Here is a 14,603-nt window from a genome sequence, read left to right as displayed (position 1 = left end):
TTCACAACAATTAAACCCATTCAATAGTACACTTCAAATGGATGAAGATTATTGTTTGTAAAATATATCTCAATTAAAGTTTTAATGTGTCACCTAATATCACATTTAAGGATGAAATATTGAAAAAAGTCCCTCATGTCAGGAGGAAGATAAAGATATATTTTATCATTCTGGGTATTTAGGATTGTATTAGATATCCTAACTAGTGCAATAAAGCAACAAAAAGACACAAAAGGCACAAAATTGGAAAGAGAGAAGTATAAATATCAGTATGCTAATGACATGATTGGGTATGTAAAAGTCCCTACAGAATCTACAAACACATCATTAGAATCTAAAAGTACCTTTAGCAACTGCATGACTGAGGTCACTATACCAAAATCAACAGGTATGTATTTATATTAATAAGAAAAATTGGGGAAATAAAATCTTAAAAATAAATACCAGTTATGGTAGCATTTTAAAATATCAAGTATCTAAAAATAAAGAAATGTGCACAATTCTCTGCACTGAAAGCAGCAAAACAGTGCCAAGAGAAATTAAAGGCCTAAATAAACAAAGAAAGTATGCTATTTTCATGTACTGTAAGAATCAGGATTATTGAGATGTCAGTTCTTCCCAAATATAGCTATAGATTTGATTCCCATCAAAATCTCGAGGTTTTTTTTTGGTGGAAATTGACAAGCTTATTATAAGTTTACATTGAAATGCATGAAGTCTAAAATAACCTAAAAAATTTTGAAGAAGAAATTAGGATGCCTTATACTACCTAATAGTGAGATTTCTTTAAAATGCCTTTATATTAATGTGCTATTATTGCAGGGTTAGACAAATGGAACACGGAATAAAATAAATAATCCAGAAAGAGACCACACATATATAATCACTTGATTTACAATAAAGACATAACTTCGATTTAATGGGGAAATGGCTGATTTTTCATAATAGACAGCACTTGAGCAATTATACATTCAAAGAAAAAACATATTAACTTCAATCCCTATTTATGCCATATAAAAAAGTATTCATTCAAAAGTATGTCTAAGTGGAAAAGCAAAATGCATAGAACTTCTAAAAGACACAGAAGAAATTCTTATCGCTTTGGAATAGGCAAAGATTTCTTAACACAAAAAAAATGGAGTTCAACAAATTAGGAACTTTAATTCATCAAAAGTAACCATGAAGAGGAGTTCCTGTTGTGGCACAGCAGAAATGCATCTGACTAGGAACCATGAGGTTGCAGGTTTGATCCCTGGTCTTGCTTAGTGGGTTGAGGATCTAGCATTGCTTTTGCTGTGGTGTAGGCCGGCACCTGTAGCTCCAACACGACCCCCTAGCCTGAGAACCTCCATATGCCATGAATGTGGCCCTAAAAAGCAAAAAAAAAAAAAAAAAAAAAAGTAACCATCAAAAGAATTAAAAGCAAATCATAGCTTGGAAGAAGATATTTTCAGTACATGAATCTGACAACCCAATAAGAAAAAGACAAGCAACCCAGGTAAAATAGGCAGAAGTCATGAAAATGCAGTTCACAAATGGGACCTCCAAATGGCCAAGAGACCTATGAAATTGTACTCAACATCAAAGAAAGGCATATTTAAACCACAATGAGATTGCCAGTACACACCCTCCAGAATGATTAAAATTAAAAAGACTAAAAATACCAAGTATTGGGAGAAAATGGCACTGGAACTCTCTCATATACTGCTGCAGGAAACTGGTATCACCACTGTGGAAAACTGGCACTATCTAATGTAGTGTTCTTAAACTGTTAGCCAGTACCTTCACTTCCAGGCATTAGCCCAAGAAAAAAGAAAACATATGCCCACCAAAACATGTATACAAAATGTTTATAGCATCTGCATCCACGATGGCCAAAAACTGGAAGCAACCCAAATATTTGTCAAGAGATGAAGAGATAAACAAAACTGTATTATATCTATGCAATGGAATAATTCAGCAGTAAAAGAAGGAATAAACAACTGATACATACAACAACATAGATGAAGCTCACAATAAATATGTTGAAGAAAAGAAGCCAGACGTAAATGGGTCCACTCTCCAGCCACACACTGTATGACTGCATTTAATGAAGTTCAAGCACAGGCAAAATAAATCGGCAGTGATATAATCAGATTTGTGAAGCTTTTCTTAGGTGTTTTCTCCTTTTTTGCCCCCCCCCCACCCTTGTAACAAAGAGACTTTTTCGACATTTTCTTCCTAAAACACCCCCCATTAAGTTTTCATATCACGAGTATATTGCATATCTTTTTATATACTCTGGCCCTCTGGCAGGACACAAACCCAATAGCTAAGGGTTTTTTTGCCCCTCCCCGCCCCAACCAATTCTCATCCCCTTGGTTGGTATCATCCATTGAGAATGCATGGACTACTGGTCCTCTCTGGGAAGGGGCGTAAGAAGGACCATTTGGGCACTTGAAATAGTTTATTTTTTATCTGAGTGGTGGTAACACAAATATACGTATATTTCCAAATACATACAGATATATCAAGTTGGCCTCTTAAGATTAGTGTAATCTATTATACTGATGTTATACTTCAATAAAAAAGTAAAACGATGGTAATGGTAATGAGAAGAAAGGATCAGGATCCAGTTTCCTACCGTCTCTCAACTTTGTTTTTCACTGCTCCATTTTCAGACAAGTTCTTCCATCATGATGGCAGGATATAGTTGTGAGAATGCAAATCCTGGAAATTCTGGCAGCCAATCCAATGGAAACCTCTCTTCTTCCACAGTTAAAGCAAGAGTTCTGCTATGATTCCCATTGGTCTAAATCGGGCCATGTGCCCACTTCCTAAACCATTAAGTCAGGAGGAGAATAAGAAGCTCTGATTGGCCAGGCCTGAGTCATAGGATCACTTAAGAGCAGGGAGCTGAATTAACACAGCCAGACCACACGGACCTAGAGTAAGCGTGGAGTGTTCCCCAGAGGAAAACAAGGGTGCTATTACCAGAAGGATAATGGGTGCTAGGCAAAAGAAGGGCTAATAGGAGGATAAAAGACCTCATCTGCCCTCTCCTCATAGTGTCAAAGCTAACAGAAGCTTTCTCAGGGGACTGCATGCGCATAAACCAATGCTACCTCTTCCCAGGATCTGTGAGCCAGGTGGGAAAGCTCTCATAACAGACTGGAATTGATTCAAAAGCTTTGTCCATCTCCCTGCTCTCCAGATTCTTAGAAGCAAAAATGAAAATATCATTTGGGATAATGGAGAAGCAATCTTCAGAGGAGAGGACAGAATGTTGAACCAAAGAGTCAGGACACATGGATTTTAGCCACTTTCAGATGGCTAAACTTCAGTGTCATCCTCTGCAAAATCTGGAAGGTACTCTGTGTCCTGTCTCAGTCACAGAAGCAAGATGAGTAGAAACAGAGTATATTTAGGATGGCTTTAGTGCAATTAGGGGAGGATTCTGGGCTTCACGATCGCAGCTGCTCCAAGGTCAGGAGCTGTCTCTACTCCCTGGCACTCTAGATTAAGCAATTCTGTAAGACCCTAGTTTGCATTTCCCTATTTAATGAACACAACCACTGAGTTAGTACCATTTTCTCCTCTTCTCCCCTAATTGATAGGCAGAATGTGGGTAACCTTGGATATTTGTCTACTGAAATGTTAGTTCTGGAAAAGAAGAAGCCCACAAGCCAAGATGTCTGGGAAACCCAATTCTTTGGTGTTTAAGCTGGGACACTGAAGATGCTAGGAGCTCACAAAAAAAGGTTGACAGGGACCTCCCAGGTCAAATTCAAAGGTCACTGCAACAAGCACAAGAATCCATCTCTCCAATAATGCTTCTGATTTCCCCTCTCATTCTACATGATGGAGCTGTGCTGGGGGAGGAGACAGACATTTAGGAGGACAATGGGGGATGTTCAGCTGAGCGAGGGACTTCTAATGTTCTATGATGAGCCAGTTTATCAGCAGGCTCTCCATTAACACAAATATAGTTTCTCAGATCATTTGCCAACTCTCATTTTAAGTGATTCCAGAACCCAAAAAGGAATGCAATCACTTGAAAGATAGGTCATACACAGCAGATATCTCTGTAGTTAAAAACCTAAGCTGCTAGCCATGGGAGAGATTTTTACAATCATGTCTCTTTTACCTATACGTACATTTTTACTAGTATAGGAAATTGCCCTTAAATGCTGGAGCTTGCATTTAAATAAGATCAATGACTGAAGGGCATCATGTCAAAGAGCGGAAAGGACCAGTTTTGCTCTTACCAGCAATTATTTCCCAGAGGTACAACTGTACTCCTATAGGAGATACCCTGTCCCTACAGCTAACCAGAATTATGCTCTGGAAGCTTGAATCACTGTCTCACATGCTGAGAGCCTGCCCCTACCGGCATCTAGGGCTATAATCCACCACCTTCTAACAGAGATGGCTGGGAGGTTTTATGAAATGGATAAAATCCTATACCCAAGGATGGATGTGGGGATGTGGGTTGGAGGATGAAGGAGAGATGGCCATTTAACTGCAATGCTTGAGTTTAATACAGAGACAAATTTTCTCCATGTACACTAATCTGTCTTCATTTCCAGCACAGAATCTGCTACAGACTTTTAAGTTGCCATTAGGGACAGGAACTAAAGTAGAACATGAACCAGAAACTAGGATGAATATACTCATTTGCTAAATCCCGCAGCGAATCCAAATATTAACTTTCTAATTGAATTGAAAGTTTTTTTAAAACCAGTGAACCAGCTCAAATTGGAGATGAACCTATATATTTTCTAAAACTACTAAAAGGGAAAAGAACTACTAAAAGGAAAGAAAAGGAAATTTAAGGAGTCAAAGTCTCAGGCAGATGTTCATAGCAGCATTATTCGGAATAGACAAAAACTGGAAACAGTTCAAACACCCATCAAATGTTGAAACACAGTGTAGTATACTAATAAGATGGCATATTTTTTAGCAACAAAGAGAAACAAAACACTGGCACAAGCTACAACATATATGAACCTCAAAAACATACTAAATGTAAGAATCCAGATACAAGAGACTACATATTGCATGGCTCCACTTATATAAATGTCCATAAAAGTCACATCCATAAAAAGAAATAACAATTGTGGTTGCTTAGGGCTGGAGATGGGAACAAATGGGTAAAAGGGATCTTTTTGGATGATGGAAATGTTCTAGAATTGCATTGTGGTGGTGTCTGCCTAACTCTGCAAGTTCACTAAAAATCAATTAATTATTCCCTTTTTAAAAGTCCCGGAACCAATGGATATTGTTTCAAATTGCTAATTCCTGCAGTTGTTTGCAAACAATATATATCTAGAACTGCCTTGATCCATTACTGGGCTCCTGCCCAGTAATTCCATGAATACCCAACTGTAGTAAAGACATGGTGGAGAAGCATTTTACAACACTTTTCCAATGGTCATGGCTTCAAATAAAACATCTTGTTCCTTACATCACCAAAGTGGGCATATAAATAATGTTAGGCCAACCATAGTATATCTCAGGCTCAGCCTCCATGATTGGTCCAAGGGGTGGGCACAGAATCTAAACTCACTAATTGCTGTCTTGCCCTATGATTTTTGTAACTGGAAGGTATAAGCATTTTCCTCCAGGCCAAAGCTGGGAGAAATGAGTTCATAACTCCCTGGTGGCATTTTCCCTGTCTCCTAGTCCACCTGCAACAGAAAATGAGGCAATCCATAGAGAAATGCAAGCATGAAAACTAAGTGAACCAGAGGCTAAGTACATCTAACTCCAAGAAGCAAACCAACCTTCAAGTCAGCTCCATCCCCGCCTTCTCTGAATTTTGGTTATATTTGCCAATAACGTTCCCCACCCCACCCCATTTTTTGCTTAAGAAGTTTGATTTGGAATTCTATTACTAGTAAATAAAACATCAGAGACAGAAGCAAAACTCAAGATGACCTCTTCTAGGGAAACTCTTGGGTAACTACTTCTCACTAGAAACCTTTCTTCAAACACAGTGCATTCAGATGATAATGCTTTTTTTGTGCTGATCCAGTGGTCACCAAACCATACACTATATACACAGAAACTATTTTCTGCAGAAGTCCAAAGTGTAGGTATTTTAGGCTATCTGGGCCATTTGGTCTCTTTCATACCTACTCAACCATGTCACTGCAGTGTGAAAACACCATAAACAAGACACAAATGAATGTAGCTGTGTTCCAATAAAATGTTATTTGCAAAAAAAAAAAAAAAAAAAATGTGGCAGGTCAAATTTGACCCTCAGGCCATAGTTTGCCAACCCCCTGCACAATAAGATTTTATTTAGTTAGTTAACCTAAAGTTCCTAGAATTGGATTAATCACAATTCTTTTTTTTTTTTATTTTCCCACTGTACAGCAAGGGGGTCAGGTTATCCTTACATGTACAATTCTTAATTCATAACACGCTATCACCATTGGCTGATGCTAGCCATTTTTATTGGAGTTATTGATTGGTTTTAGGAACATAATGAAGACTGGAACATTATTAACAAGACTGACTAGGTCTGGTGATAAACTCAAGGGCTGGCTTTTGAGGCAGAGGGAACAGCATGGACAATAATGTGAAAATATATAACCTGTTGTTCCTTCCAAAATGTGGCTTGGCTGAAGTGTACAGTGAAGTATGGGAAGCAGTAGGAAATGAACCAGAATAGGAAGTCTAGTCCAAGCAATAAAAGGTTGCCCAGATATCGTTTGATGTGTGATGAACATATATATATATAAAATATTTTTTTCCAGACTGTTAGAAAACTACTAAAAGGCCAACCCGACCAAAAATAATAATAAAAATTTAAAAATCCCTCCTAGGGCAACTGGAATTTGAGAACTTGAGTTGGGAGCCATCTTTAAGAAACTGGAAAGTGAAGATTTTCAACAGGCTGTGAAGTAACACATCCTCTAACTATAACAGGCTCTGGCAATCAGGAACGTCAGATAAGCTTTGACAGGGATGAGCTCTGAGTAGAGGCACCACCCTAAACATCTAGAAAGTGGTAGGAAATGCTGACTCAGGTCAGGCCTATGGGAGATGCAGTGACCTGAGGATGCTGAATGAGGGGCAGGAAGCCACAGTTGCCCCCTCTGTTGGACTGAGAAGAGAATAGGGGTGTTCTTGTGAACTCTGGCTCCTTGTGCATGGTGCTCACTGCAAATCACCCAGCCTAGAATTCTGGTTCTCCCTCTGTGCCCTTAAGATTGCACTTCCCTATCCGTTTGAAATTAGATGCAGCCATGTGACTCACATTGCCCAATGAAAAGTTAGCAGAAGTTCCATGAGTCTCTTCAAGAGCCAGTGTGCCGTTCAACCACCAGCCTTCTCATTGTCAAGGAGATAATAGAAGCTTTGCTGAGATGGAGCCCCTGTCAGCCTGAACCCCTGAATGACCATGAGAGCACTTTTTTATTTATATTGGACATTTAACATAAGCCAGAAATAATCCTTTTTTGTGTTAATCCATGAGCTACGTGCTTTGCTTTTTTTTTTTTTTTTTTCAGTTAAAAATAACCTAGACCAGGGTCAACAAACTATGGATAGCAGGCAAAAATCAGCCCTCAGCCTGTTTGTATAAACAGTTCTACTGGAACACAGCTCCCCTGCCTGCCCCTGCTTCATTGATGTACTGCCTATGGCCATTTTTCACACATTAAGGGCAGGGCTGAGTAGCTAAGACAGATACCAAATGGTCCTTACAGCCTAAAATATTCACTGTTCTGCCCTTTACAGAAAACATTCACTGACCTCTGACTTTAAACAATCTTGACTGAAACACCCTTTAAACTGGAAAATCAGGCAAGATAATCACTCCAAGAAGTCTGTACACACTCCCCAACCTCCCCTTTCTTCCCTCCACTCTCTCCTCCCCTCAAGTGGGACTTCAATTCTCTCAAGGAAAGATTTGCCATCAGTCATTTATCCTTTGGTGGGAAATACATCTGACACAAGAGTGTGACCTCTTCCAGGAACATGAGGCTATGGTTTTAAAACTGAGTTCCCGTTGTGGCTCAGAGGTAATGAACCCCACTAGTATCCATGAGGATGCAGGTTCGATCCCTGGCCTTTCTTAGTGGGTTAAGGATCTGGTGTTGCTGTGACCTTTGGTGTAGGTCACAAACTCAGACTGGATCTGGTGTTGCTGTAACTGAGGTGTAGGCCAGCAGCTGCAGCTCCAATTTGACCTCTAGCCTGGGAACTTCTATATGCTGTGGGTGCAGCCTTAAAATTAAAAAAAAAAAAAGTGCAGATACCACTACAGAAGGTATTAATGGAAAGGTGGAAGGATTGTTTTGAGAAGACAGGGGTCCCTCCAGAATTCCCTGAAGTGACATCATGCAGGTGACTGCTCTCTTTAACTCTGCGTGCAAGAGCAGCCCCAGGTGTCTTTCAAAAATCTCACTGTCTACCTCCGAAACAGATGCATTCAGTTCTCTAACAGCTTCATCTCCAGAACACAGCTAAGAATCAGAGAGTAAACCAAAAAGGCTCCAGGACAGCCACAAAAATGGAAATTATGAATCTAATATTCTAAAATACAAAGACTTTACATCAAGGCAATTGACTCTATGTTTACACATAATTCTAACTTGCAGATCTGGCTTTAAGATCTTATCAAGAACCACCTCACAAAAATTCCCTAACTCCACCCATTATTTACCACCCATCCACTCATTCATTTGTTCAACAACATATCTACCCACTGCCTCCTATATTTTCAAACACCACTTAACATTTGTGAGAACAATGTGTAATCTAACACACCCACGTATTTGAGCTGGCTTCTACAGGAAACACAAGGATGAGGGAGGCTGTGCCCAGCCCTCAAGGAAATGATAATCCACAGGAATGCAGGATTGTCAGCCACTGACTCCCTTGGCAAGACAAGGGAAAGTGCTAAATAGGTAGAAGAGCATTTCTACAGGAAAGCGGAGAAGGAACACTACTTAAAGATCTGAGCAGAACTTGACATGGAAGGACGGGGTAGCAGTCAGAAGTGAGAAAGCAAGCAGGACGATCCTGAAAGGCAGGCAGGGCAGATGCAAGATCACAAGGGTGTGGGAGCCTCCCCTTTGCCTGGACTATTGCACTTAAGAGCCTCCTCTGCACCCCTCTACTTCATTCTTCACCTGTGGTCTGAGACCTTCTGAAATCTAAATCTGATCACTCCTGCCCCTGCTTAAGACCTTTCGGTGGTTTCCTATCACTGTGAGGATTTGGGATGAGGCCAGAGAGCCCAGGGAGGTAAGGTCCCTGCAGGCCTATGGCCCAGCTGATGTCAAGTACTGGCTATCTCACCAGCCCAACCACAGCCCTTCTTTTCTGGCCACTTCTTCACATCCTTGGGCCCTGGGATCATTTTGTACAAGAATAAAGCTATTTTCCATGTCTTGGCTATTGTGAATAGTGCTGCAATGAACATACAAGTGCATGCATCTTTTTCAAGGAAAGTTTTGACCAGATATATGCCCAGGAGTGGGATTGCTGGGTCATATGGTAGTTCTATACTTAGTTTTCTGAGGTACCTTCATACTGTTTTCCATAATGGTTATACCAATTTACATTCCCACCAAGAGTGTAGAAGGGTACTCTTTTCTCAAAACCTTCTCCAGAATTTGTTATTTGGTGACTTGTTAATGATGGCCATTCTGACGGTGTACTCTGACTCATGACTTTTTATTGGCATTTCTCTAATAATTAGTAATGTTGAGCATTTTTTCATGTGTCTGTTGGCCATCTGTATATCTTCTTTGGAGAAATGTCTGTTCAGGTCGTTTGCCCATTTTTCAATTGGGTTGTTGGCTACTTTGCTGTTGAGTGGTATAAGTTGTTTGTATGTTTTAGAGATTAAGTCCTTGCCAGTTGCATCATTTTAAACTATTTTCTCCTGTTCCATAGGCTGTCTTTAGGGTTTTTTTTTTTTTAAGGTTTCCTTTGTTGTGCAAAAGCTTGTCAGTTTGATCAGGGCCCATTGGTTTATTTTTGCTTTTATTTTTGTTGCTTTGGGAGACAGACCTGAGAAAATATTTGTAAGGTTGATGTCAGAGAATGTTTTGCCTATGTTCTCTTCCAGGCGTTTGATGGTGTCTTGTCTTACATTTAAGTCTTTAAGCCATTTTGAGTTTATTTTTGTGCATTATGTAAGGGCGTGTTCCAGTTTCACTGATTTAAATAGGACTGTCCGGTTATCCCAGCACCACTTGCTGAAAAGACGGTCTTTTTCTCATTTTATATTCTTGCTTCATTTATCAAAGATTAATTGACCATAGGTGTCTGGATTAAGTTCTGGGTTCTCTATTCTGTTCCATTGGTTTCTATGTCTGTCTTGATGACTGTAGCTTTGTAATATTGCCTGAAGTCTGAGAGAGTTGTGCCTCCTACTTGACTTGTTCCTCAGGATTGGTTTGGCAATTCTGGGTCTTTCGTGGTTCCATATAAATTTATAGATTGTTTATTATAGTTCTGTGAAAAATGTCATGGGTAATTTGATGGGGATTGCATTGAATCTGTATATTTCTTTGGGTAGTATGGCCATTTCTATGATAACATTAGTTCTTCCAACCCAGGAGCATAGTGAGTGTATCTTGTCATGTCTTTGAATCCTCTTTAATTTCCTTGATGAATGTTCTCAGCATGTAAGTCTTTCACCTCCTTGGTAAGGTTTTTTCCCTAGGTATTTACTTTTTGCAGTGCAATTTTAAAAAATATTATATTTTTGTATTCCTTTTCTAATATTTCATTGTTAGTATACAGAAATACAACCAATTTCTGAATGTCAATCTTATATCCTGCTATGCTGAATTCGTTAATCAGTTTGAGTAGTTTTGTGTGGAGTCCTCTGGGTTTTCTGTATATAGTATCATGCCATCTGCATACAGTGACAGTTTTACCTCTTCCAATCTGGATATCTTTTATTTGTTTTGTTTGTCTGATTGCTGTGGCTAGGACTTCCAATACTATGTTGAATAAAAGTGGTGAGAGTGGACATCTTTGTCTTGTTCAAGATTTTAGTGGGAAGGCTTTCAGCTTTTCTCCGTTGAGTATTGTATTTCTTGTGGGTTTGTCATAGACGACTTTTATTATGTTAAGGTATGTTCCCTCTATAACCAGTTTGGTAAGAGTTTTGATCTGAATGGATGTTGGACTTTGCCAAATGCTTTTTTTGCATCTTTTGAGATGATCATGTGGTTTGGGACTATTCTTTTGTTTATGTGGTGCATGATGTTGATTGATTTGCCTATGTTGAACCATCCTTGTGCACCTGGGATGAATCCCACTTGGTCATAGTATATGTTGGATTTGGTTGGCTAAAATTTTGTTGAGAATTTCTGCATCTATATTCATCAAAGATATTGGCCTATAGTTTTCCTTTTTGGTGGTATCTTTGTCTGGTTTTGGTATTAGGGTGATGGTGGTTTCATAGAATGTCTTTGGGAGTGTTCCTTCTTCTTCTTCAACCTTTTGAAAAACTCTGAGAAGGATGGGTATAAGTCCTTCTTTGTATGTTTGGTAGAATTCCCCTGCGAAGCCATCTGGTCCTGTACTTTTGTCTGTAGGGAGTGTCTTGATTACATATTCAATTTCAATTCTAGTGATCCATCCATTCAGTTGATCTATTTCTTCTTGACTCAGTTTTGGCAGGCTGTAAGTCTCTAGAAAGTTGTCCATTTCTTCTAGGTTGTCAAATTTGTTGGCATATAATTGCTCATAGTATTCTCTTCTGGTTTTTTGTATTTCTGCAGTATCCATTGTGATTTTTCCTTTTTCATTTCTTATTTTGTTTATTTGGATTTTTTCTCCCCTCTTCTTGGTGAGTCTGGCCAGAGTTTTGTTTACCTTTTCAAAGAACCAGCCCTTGGTTTTATTGATTTTTTTCTAGTTTTTTGAATATCTATTTTATTGATTTCCTCTCTGATCTGTATGATTTCCTCCTAAATGTCCATCAATAGATGAATGAAAGATGTGGTATATATATACACAATGGAATACTGCTCAGCCATAAAAAAAGAACAAAATAATGCCATTTGCAGCAACATGGATAGAACTAGAGACTCTCATACTAAGGGAAGTAAGTCAGAAAGAGAAAGACAAATTCCATATGATATCACTCATATCTGGAATCTCATATATGGCACAAATGAACCTTTGCATAGAAAAGAAACTCATGGACTTGGAAAAAAGACTTGTGATTTCCAAGGGGGAGAGAAAGGAATGGGATGGACAGGGAGTCTGAGGTTAATAGATGCAAACTATTGCATTTGGAATGGATAAGCAATGAGATCCCTGCTGTATATCTAGTCACTTATGATGGAATATGATGGAAGATAATGCGTGAAAAAGAAAGTATATGTGTGCGTGTGTGTGTGTGTGTGAGTGTGACTGGGTGACTCTGCTGTACAGTAGAAATTGTCAAAACACTGTAAACTAACCATAATGTAAAAAAATAAAAATAAAAATCATTAAAGGAAAAAAAAAGAATAAAACTCTTCAACCTTAGTAAACCCAAAGCATCACAAACAGTATAATATAGCACAGGTGCTAATGTTTAGGTATCATCCTCCACGTTTTCCATTTAGAGGACAAAAAACAAAGCCTAGCAGGCAGTAAGAGCTTAATGAATCCCACACACTTTAATCTGGGAGGTAAGGAAGAACACTACATTTGAGAAAGATTTCTAAACAAAATGGCGATGTCTTGATTTTTAAAAAAATACGTGTTTAAAAAAAAAAAAAAAAAGGAATACGTACCCATTGGAAAAACTGGGCTAAACAAGCAACACTAATTCCCCAAGGCTTCTGTACTCATCACATCTTCCCCTGACTCTGGACGCCCCAGGCAAACTTGTTTGTGCTCCTAAACATCCCTATCAAGCCCCCCTCTGCCTGCTGCCCACATCCCAAATCTTGCTGAGCAGAGCAGCTCTTTCAGCCCAGGCGGAAGAGTCTTGATTCAGGTGGGAAACAAATTGTAAGAACAGATGTTCTTGAAATCAAATATCTGGTTTCATGCAAATATTGTCAGAAACAGACAATGAGAGAACCACAGAGGAAGTGAAATCGACATATAAACTTTGTTTCTAAAATAAATTTCTAAGCCACCTACAGGCCTCCAGGAGTGTGATTCAGAGGCAGCCTAAGATGTAAGCAAAATACTTAACTGACTAAACTACACTTGTTTTAGGGATACAAAGAAGTTCCCTCTACTCTCAAAAAGTAAGACTATCCTAGGGCCAAAGCACTAGAAATTTCACAATTAAAAATTCACTTCTTTGGGGGAGGGGGAGGGAGTGGGATGGACTGGGAGCTTGGAGTTGGTAACGCAAACTATTACATTTAGAATGAATAAGTAATGAGGTCCTACTGTATAGTACAGGGAACTGTATCCAGTCTCTTGGGATAGAAAATGATGGAAAATAATATGAGAAAAAGAATGTATATACATGTATGACTGGGTCACTTTGCTGTACAGCAGAAATTAGCAGAACATTATAAATTGATTATACTTTAATAAAAAAAAATTCACCCTTTTGGATTTATTTTCTCTCGTCCATATTAAAAGATGTGGGAGGGAGCCACCATTTTTGAGCAAGATATAACACTAAACTAAAATCATATGAAGTGTTGGATAATAGTACTAATAATGTTTTATGTTGATACAGCATGTTATACCTTACAAATTTCCTGAGAAGTATATAGAATAAGCTCTATTTATCCAAATTTTTCTGGAAACTGAAGTTCAAAGAGGCAATATGACTTTCTCAAATACATGAAACAAGAGTTGCAGAGATAGAGCTGAAGCAGATCTCCTGAATCTCAGCACAGTGCTTTCCAGAGAGGGCAGCAATGGCAGAGTCAAAGGGAGCATGGGGTAGAGAGTGGGTCTTCAACTCACCAAATTATGTCCATCAACACTTCTTTGATCTACATAAAGGTTTGCCAAATCGTTGATGAAGTTCATTGCATGCTGCCACATCAAGACCCATACACACCCACCTCTAGCCCTTCCAAGCAGATTACATCCTTCTCTGTAGAGGCTGGGGCACTGAGGGGCCAGGCCTGTAGGGCACAGTGGGGAAAAGAGCCTTGCAAGGAAAAGGAGAGGGAGCAGATGCAAGGCATGCAAGATGCAGACATCTGTCCCCAGGATTTGAACAGTTATCATGTTGCCTCTGTGCCAGGTTCATTTGCCTTGTGTGAATGCTCTCAGTCACCCTGTGCATAAACATATTTAATTTTCATATTAAAAGGGAGAAGCTGAGATTCAAAGAGAATTAACTTGCCTACGACAGTACAATGTATGAGCAATATTGGTATCCATGCCTTGGGCTTTCCATACCAGACCTCAGAGAGATTTTTTTGTCCCAAGAAACCAAGAGGATGTTCTATCCCACATTTTCCTGGCACTAGCCTATTATAAAAACTGTAAAAGAAAGATGGAAGAGAAAAAGACCACATGCACAGGTTGGAAGAGAAAAAGACCACATCCACACTTGATTCATTTCTTCAAAGACACAACCACCACCAAAGCCCCTTGACTGCATCTCAGCATCCACAATCTCTGTTGTTGGAAACAGGCAGTTTCTTCCATGCACTGGGACCATGGACCAT

General features: G+C 39.1%; 1 long non-coding RNA gene across 1 annotated transcript in view; it reads right to left on the bottom strand.

The window, feature by feature from the left end:
* Positions 1–14,603, bottom strand: part of LOC110256739 (uncharacterized) — a 142,751-nt gene that overhangs the window by 127,181 nt on the left and 967 nt on the right. The gene's annotated exons all lie outside the window — the stretch shown is intronic.

Source organism: Sus scrofa, chromosome 14 (genome assembly GCF_054392235.1).
Source record: "Sus scrofa isolate SSC_HxYL_T2T_F1_AM1 chromosome 14, Sscrofa_HxYL_maternal_Yorkshire_Landrace_v2.0, whole genome shotgun sequence".
Classification (NCBI taxonomy): Eukaryota; Metazoa; Chordata; class Mammalia; order Artiodactyla; family Suidae; genus Sus; species Sus scrofa.
The sequence above is the reverse complement of the archived record's forward strand: the minus strand, read 5'-3'. Positions and strand labels throughout refer to the sequence as shown.